At 35.6% G+C, this 8,197-nt stretch overlaps 1 long non-coding RNA gene across 1 annotated transcript; it reads left to right on the forward strand.

Moving 5' to 3' along the window:
• The first annotated feature begins 215 nt into the window (after window positions 1-215).
• On the forward strand, window positions 216-6,398 carry LOC138705122 (uncharacterized). Its single transcript, XR_011333628.1, has 3 exons — window positions 216-2,372; window positions 2,456-2,598; window positions 5,835-6,398. It is a non-coding gene; the product is annotated as an uncharacterized lncRNA (long non-coding RNA).
• The last annotated feature ends 1,799 nt before the right edge of the window (window positions 6,399-8,197 follow it).

Below are 8,197 nucleotides of genomic sequence, written 5' to 3' on the forward strand. Positions count from 1 at the left end.
TATTAATTATTGGAAATGTGGAGTTAAACCCTGGGCCAGGCTCTAGGGAAGGAAGAGACAACAGTGATGAAGTGTTTCAAAGAGGATGGATAAACTACATGAAAGAAACGAGACAGAAAGCAAGTGTTCTACTAAAAAATGTTTCAAATGACTTAGATACACTAGTTAATAGGTATAATGAAGTGGAAAATAAGTTACAAGAGGTTATTCAAGAGCAGGTTGTGTTAAAAGCAATAGTGAAAAGATGGGAAATTGAAAGCAGAAGAAATAAAATTGTTTTCTATGGTGTGGAAGAGGAAAATTATGAAAATGGAAGTGGCACTTGTTTCGTTGTGTTAGACTTATTAACTAAATATTTTAGACTTAACTTGGACGTAAGCGCAATAAATAATTTTAAAGGCATATTGGTTCCGTTAAGTTCAGTGTTACTTGATAAATGAGTTCTATTCAGTCAATACTTCACATGAAAACACAATAAAACAAGTTATAACAACATTTAAACAGATTTAAAAACAAACGTTTTCGCCAATTTTGATTGGCATCTTCAGGTCGTGTAGGTCGAATAGAATATGTTATAAAAAGTGAACACTTGGCATATAAAGTTAAAAACAGAAGTTAAAACTATAATATAACTTAAAAACAGAGAATAGAACTTAGCAAAAAGCCACACTGTATATAGAAGCACTATGTTGAAAGAGGCGTGTGTGACCCAAGGGAACGGCAAAACTCTTCCGTCATTGCAGGTACAGTTTTCGAGACGGATTTGACGATGCTACAAACAGGTCGGTCGTGTGTCCGATTATGGAAAGCAATTTACAGGATTTTTTGCCGGCGAACAAAACACATAGGCTACCAGAGCAACGAACGGTGTTTCAAATCCCCACAGAATTTTGTTCTAACAAGCAGTGTAAGCATTGTGAGCGAGAAGAGTGTTAAAATGCCTTAATCCGGTGTGCTTGGTGCACGATTAATTTGTGTTTCAACCACTCCGTGATTTACCAACCACAATACAAGTGTAACAACGTTATACAATAACTGCAGGGGCGCAGTCAGGGTGCGATGAAGCGCCGCCCCGGTACTTTTCTCTGCAACCTGTGAGCGCCCTGTTTCTTTATTTTTACTTCTTAAAATAGTAATTGAAAGAAGTGAAATAGGGAGAGGAGTACGTCAAGGATGCTCTTTATCACCTACCCTGTTCAACATATACTGGAGGATTTAGTGAAGAACTGTTTTCAGAACATGGGAGGAGTGATAGTAGGAGGAAGATGAATAAAGTGCGTAAGATTTACTGATGATACAGCATTTTTAGCAGAAGAGGAGCTGATACTAAGGGATATGCTACTGAAGGTAAATGACAGCTGTGAGCAGAATGAAATTAAGATTAATGCAAATAAGACGAAGAGCATGGTCATTGGAAGAAAAATAAAGAAGGTAATCTTGCGAATTCTCAATGAGGCAGTAGAGCAAGTGGGCAGCTTCAAATACTTGGGGTGTACTATAAACAGTAACATGAGCTGCCAGGAAGTGAAAACGAGAACAGCAATGGCAAAGGAAGCTTTTAATAGAAAAAGGACCATCTTCTGCAGACCTCTGGAAAAAGAACTAAGGAAGAGATTAGTGAAGTGCTTTGTATGAAGTGTGGCATTGTATGAGGCAGAAGCATGGACATTACGAGGAAGTGAAGAGAACCGACTAGAAACACTTGAAATTTGGATATGGAGAGAATAGAGCGTATGAAATGGACAGACAGAATAAGAAATAAAGCTGTGTTGGAAAGAGTGAGTGAAGAAAAAATGATGCTGAAACTGATCAGGAAGAGAAAAAGGAATTGACTGGGTCACTGGCTGAAAAGAAACTGACTACTGAAGGATGTACTGGAAGGAATGGTGAACGGGAGAAAATTTCGGGGCAGAAGAAGATATCAGATGATAGACGACATTAAGATATTATGTGGATCATATGCGGAGAGAAGAGGAAGGCAGAAAATAGGAAAGACTGAAGGAAGCTGGATTTGGAGTGAAAGACCTGTCTTTGCGCAGACAACTATGAAAGGCTGAATGAATGAAAATATTAAATTGTCTTACTCGACTTAGTGTAAGTATGGATTAGTAAATCACTAACAAATAATAATAGTAGTAGTAATAATAATAATAATAATATTTATTTATTTATTATATTCATAATACACTTTTCGTGAAGAGGCTTAGTATTAATTTTTTTACTACATCTCTCACAATAACAAATTTGCAGCTGGTTTAACTTCAAGCTGTACGAGGGTCGAGACGAACAGAAGGCGGAGCTAGAGTGGAGTGGTAGCCCTGGAAAGAAGGCTCCTCAACTTCAATCAGCGATATTTTACACAACTTGTTTCCGTAAGTATTTCAGTTGAAATTTGTAGATAATATTTACAGGTTATCTTTATTTTTTATGTATCTCAGCATCTCCAAAATTTCAGGTAGAGTGTGCTCCCTTGTCAATCGCCGCGCCTATGCCGCCAGCGGACTGGTCTTCCATCCTAGCGACCTGTGTTCGACCCCCGGGAGATCATGATAGAATTTGTGGTGGACAAAGCAGACGTTGCAGAGGGGTTTTCTCGAGGTACTCCCGTTCCTTCTAAGTAAAAATGATTAATTTAACTACAATGGCTTTATTATGACGACAACAACAACAATGGTATTAGATAGAAATACATGAACACAATCGTTTTTAGTTTGTGAATTAGCAAGGCAAAAGCAAGAGAAGTAATCAATTTACTATACTGACAGAGCGAACAACAGAAGAAGGCAATCTTTCTGAGTTACTGAATTTAAAACAAAAGTATGTTATTTAACGACGTTCGCAACTGCCGAGATTATATCAGCGTCGTCGGTGTGCCGGAATTTTGTCCCAGGGGAGTTCTTTTACATGCAAGTAAATCTACTAACATAAGCCATCGATCTGGGCCGGGATCGAACCCGCAACCTCAAGCACATAAGGCCAGCGCTATACCAACTGCGCTACCGAGACCGACTTACTGAATTAAATAAAAGCATATTGGAGTAATCCCATGAAACCCCACCATACATTTTTGCAGACTGTATTAAGCTTATCCACATACTGCACATATGTATAATAGTTGGGAGATTAGTGAAAATTTTAAGAAATATAACTTTAACAATTTCTGGAAAAACGAGATGGAGTCTTCTAGGCTCTCAAAGTTTGTGACTCATTTCCTGTAAATAGTAATTTTAGAATATTTAATTCTTTCAAACATGATATCTCAGCCAAATATGCTGATACCAAGAAGATATTGGTGTCATTTGCAAGCTTGAAATGTCCCCTAGTGCCTGACAATGAGTAAAATAACATTAATATAATTAATAATTATCTATGGATTTTTACATGATTTATGGAACATAAACTATTATTGTAAATTACATATATGGTAATATTTAATTAATGTAAATAAAAATAAAAAATAGCTCTATGTCAGGCACTAAAGAATAGTTTTAGCTATAAAACAGTGAAAAAATGTCTCTATCTTAAAAACTGCATGAGTTATCATGTTTCAAGTTGCATGTCAAAAGTATAAACAAAATAATTTTTAAAAACAATTTAGACATAATTTCAAGGGATCTGTTCACTTCATTCTCTTTCTGATACCATTCTCAATTGTATAAAAATTTTACAGAGCAAAAGTTTACAAAACAAAAATTTTTGTATGTGAAGGTGTACATATACCTTATATTAGAGACAAGACGTAGAGAACAAGTGTTGAATTAGTAAAAAGCAGAAACAGAAAATGTGATTTTCGGTCATCCTTCAAGAAAGTAAAGACTGAATTGCGGTTGGAAAATAAAATTCGCAATGTAAGAAAATGAAGCTAGACAGACCTGCACATGGACAGAAAAATCTGTTCTTGTCTATCTTTCTCACGGTCGCTGCACCACATACACGTGTGTGTGTGCGTGCGTGCGTTGACAATCGGGAAGCATCTTGTGTGTTCATCTGCTAACATTGCATTTCGTGGAGTCGCCTGTATGTTTTTCTGCGTCAGTTTCGTTGCCTTTAAACTGTGTGTGACTTTACAATATTACTATTGAACAAAACGTTCGTGTTAATATGATAGAAAGCGAGTGGATTTCTCAAGGGGGCATAAATAAAGTTTGAATTCATTGTACATATATATAGTCCACACCTGTGGAGTAACAGTTAGCGCGTTTGGCCGCGAAACCAGGTGGCCCGGGTTCGATTCCCGGTCGGAGCAAGTTACCTGGTTGAGGTTTTTTCAACCAAATATGAGCAAATGCTAGGAAACTTTCAGTGCTGGACCCCGGACTCATTTCACCGGCATTATCATCTTCATCTCATTCAGAAGTTAAATAACCTAAGATGTTGATAAATCGTCGTAAAATAACCTACTAAAAGTAATAATATAGCTTCAATTAATGCTTCTCTAACCGTGTCATTCCACCCAAAATGTTTATATCGCCAAGCAGTTGTCTTCCTCCTCTTCGTCTACTGTTTCAATCTGTCTTGAGGATCCACTTTCACAGTCTTTATCGCCACTTTGATACACAACACTCGTTCCTATGCGGTCAATAACATTATCTGGTAACTTAATTATATGTGTAACAATTGCTGTCACTTCTTTTTAATCCATACCGTGTTGAGAGAAATGGAAATAGCAAATGAAGATGCATTCTATTTCTTGGTTTGTTTTTCGCTACATTCAATACACTAAATATCGGTTCTATCTCCCTACTTCAGTGAGGAAGTGTGAGAATGAACTGACAGCGAACTAATAAATTTAATTAAATAATCGCACGACCAAAAGCGAAGTACAAACGTCTAGATCTAGCCCGAAAAGGGCTAAATTGGCAACGCTGTTGATGCTTAGCGTTGTGACGTTTTCTCATAACCTATAAACCTCCTAGATTCTACAAGCTGTATTGAAGGTTGTACTTCCATTTTCCACCAACAGAGTTTATATTAAAACGTTGCAATAGGATATAAAAATGTCTTTTTCAACATTTTACCGCTGACAAGCAAATGTTCTGATGGGGGCAGATAAAAAAATTATTATTTTTTTTCTTCAGCCATGTTATTAATGTCAAAAGAAGTGCTTATACAAATTTTGGCCACTAGACCGCAATTACGAGGTCCGTAAAAAATAAGTTCGCCAGGGGTCGTTAACAGAAAAAAAAACACAATTTCATGGACAAATTTATTGAAACAGACACAGCAGTTGTTGAGCTATTTTTCAACATATTTTCCATCGGAATTGAGACATTTCTCATATCATGGGATCGATAGAGAGAGGTGCAGACGCAGTCAAACGCTGGTTCCGATCTGAGGCGGCTGACTTCTACAACACAAAAATTGATCCCATGTTATGACAAATGTCTCAATTCCACTGGGGGATGTGTTAACAAATAGCGCAACAATAGCTCTATCTGTTTTAATAAATATTTCCATGCAATTGTGCTTTTTTTCTATAAAAGGCCCCAGGGAAAATCACTTTCTGGACGGACTCGTAATTGCGGTCGAGTGCCCAAATTTTGTATAAGTACTTCTTTTGACATTGTTAACATGGTGGAAGAAAAAAATACTTTTTTATCTGCCCCCATCAGAACGTTTGCTTGTGAGCTATCCAATTATATATTACACTTGTACGTTAAAAGCATTATTAAATATAGAACTGTCAGCTTCTGTAACTGTCACAAGGGTGGAACTAATCCTATCCTCATTTCTAACAGAAATGTGTAGAATTGTTATGTGAATAGGAGAGACTTTGGAAGAAAGCGGTCGTGTTCTATTTTAAAGTTATATCCAAGCATTTATTTACCTTGTAGAAATGAAGACAATGTGAATCTCTGGCAGGATAGCGGACTTCAGTGTTCGAACGCCGGACCTCCAAGTGGTGGGAGTGTGATGTTGACAATTTGCTTTCGTCTGAAACTGAGATTAACAGTGCTCACTTTCTCAGTTTTCACTCACATCTATACATCTGTGAGTTGGGAATGGCTATGTCCATCAAGTGTGGCCACAAGCACCCGAACTTCCTTCTCTGGACCGTGGAAATGTACCATTCGGTGAGTAAATTTAATTAATGTCACAACATGGGATACCTCAGTTCGACGACACATTGTACATATGACCATCAACTTATTTTTATTTCTATGTGTACATTTTTTATTGAATTATCGGCTTCTGTTTTTATGTGATTCGTATTTGATTCTAACAACATTAATATGTATTTCACTATATTTATTTTTATTTTATGAGGTAAATTTTTATGTAACTATCTCTTTTGATTTCATTATGTACCTAAATTGTATCAGTATGTAATTACTTAATTCTGATCCAGTTTTATGTTCAATTATGTAAGTAAGTTTTAATCCTGGTTGAGTGTAAGAGAAGGCCTTACGGTCTTAACTCTGCCAGATTAAATAAATCCATTATTGTTATTATTATTATTATTATTATTATTATTATTATTATTGTTGTTGTATAGGCCTATTGAGAAACGTTAGCACTAACATAAGAGCTAAAGTTCAATAACACTACTGATAAAACATCTTTAGTAATAGACAATAGCTGGCTTACCTAGGACACTGCCATTGTCGTAGATCTGGACATTTCATCTACATGCTATAAACTGTAAAGTTTGTAGTTAGTAACCAGTTTTATTACTTAGTTATTAGTTTGTGAATTAATAGTTATTTCATCAGTTCTGCAGTGCTTGGGAAAAGTGACATAAGTCAGTTTCCACAAACCTTTTCTGATACTTTATTGACAAGTTACACTGGTTTATGTCGATTTGATTTTTTTCTGTATGAATTATTGTAATGGGAGAAATACTTATATATATTTTTTCCAAGCTAGCAGATGTTCCGTAAGTTGTCAATAAATTATCAAAGGTTTGTGAAAACTGACTTGTGTCACTTTTCCCGAGCACTGCAGAGTTACGGTGCATAACCAATTAGTTGGTACTTAATTCTTACTCAGTGTTACAGAAATACATTTATCAATCATCCTTTTTAAGATTACGGTACAATAATAAACATATATTCACTTTTTGTTTGCTAATGCCACGTTTAATTTAAATAAACGTACCAATTAAACAAGATGTGTGTAGGAAAATATGAACAGTTTATTACTGCTCCAATACGCAGTGATGAAACTTCGATTGTGAAACTAGTAATAAAGAAATTAAACAATTTAATATACACTATTTAATCAATACACTTTGATTTTAAAAAGTTAATGTAGTATAATTTGTATAAACCCTAACTTCTTATATTTAACAATTTATATAATTTCACAGTAATAACGTTTCTAAATTTTCACAATGGCGTCAAGTTTGAACTGTATTTTTTATGTGCGGCAATGTCTCAATCCGCTGTAGACCTAAAGACTACTTATAAAATAATCCGCTTTTATAGTTAATAATTATAAGTATTATATGATTTTCTTATTGAATTTGGTATTCCCAAGAAACTAGTTCGATTAATTAAAATGTGTCTCAGTGAAACATACAGCAGAGTCCATATAGGTCAGTTTCTATCTGATGCTTTTCCAATTCACTGCGGGCTAAAGTAGGGAGATGCACTATCTCCTTTACTTTTTAACTTCGCTCTAGAATATGCCATTAGGAAAGTTCAGGATAACAGGCAGGGTTTGGAATTGAACGGGTTACATCAGCTTCTTGTCTATGCGGATGACGTGAATATGTTAGGAAAAAATACACAAACGATTAGGGAAAACACGGAAATTTTACTTGAAGCAAGTAAAGCGATCGGTTTGGAAGTAAGTCCCGAAAAGACTAAGTATATGATTATGTCTCGTAACCAGAATATTGTACGAAATGGAAATATAAAAATTGGAGATTTATCCTTCGAAGGGGTGGAAAAATTCAAATATCTTGGAGCAACAGTAACAAATAGAAATGACACTCGGGAGGAAATTAAACGCTGAATAAATATGGGAAATGCCTGTTATTATTCGGTTGAGAAGCTCTTATCATCCAGTCTACTGTCCAAAAATCTGAAAGTTAGAATTTATAAAACAGTTATATTACCGGTTGTTCTGTATGGTTGTGAAACTTGGACTCTCACTTTGAGAGAGGAACATAGGTTAAGGGTGTTTGAGAATAAGGTTCTTAGGAAAATATTTGGGGCTAAGCGGGATGAAGTTACAGGAGAATGGAGAAAGT

This window comes from Periplaneta americana, chromosome 8, assembly GCF_040183065.1.
Source record: "Periplaneta americana isolate PAMFEO1 chromosome 8, P.americana_PAMFEO1_priV1, whole genome shotgun sequence".
Lineage (NCBI taxonomy): Eukaryota > Metazoa > Arthropoda > Insecta > Blattodea > Blattidae > Periplaneta > Periplaneta americana.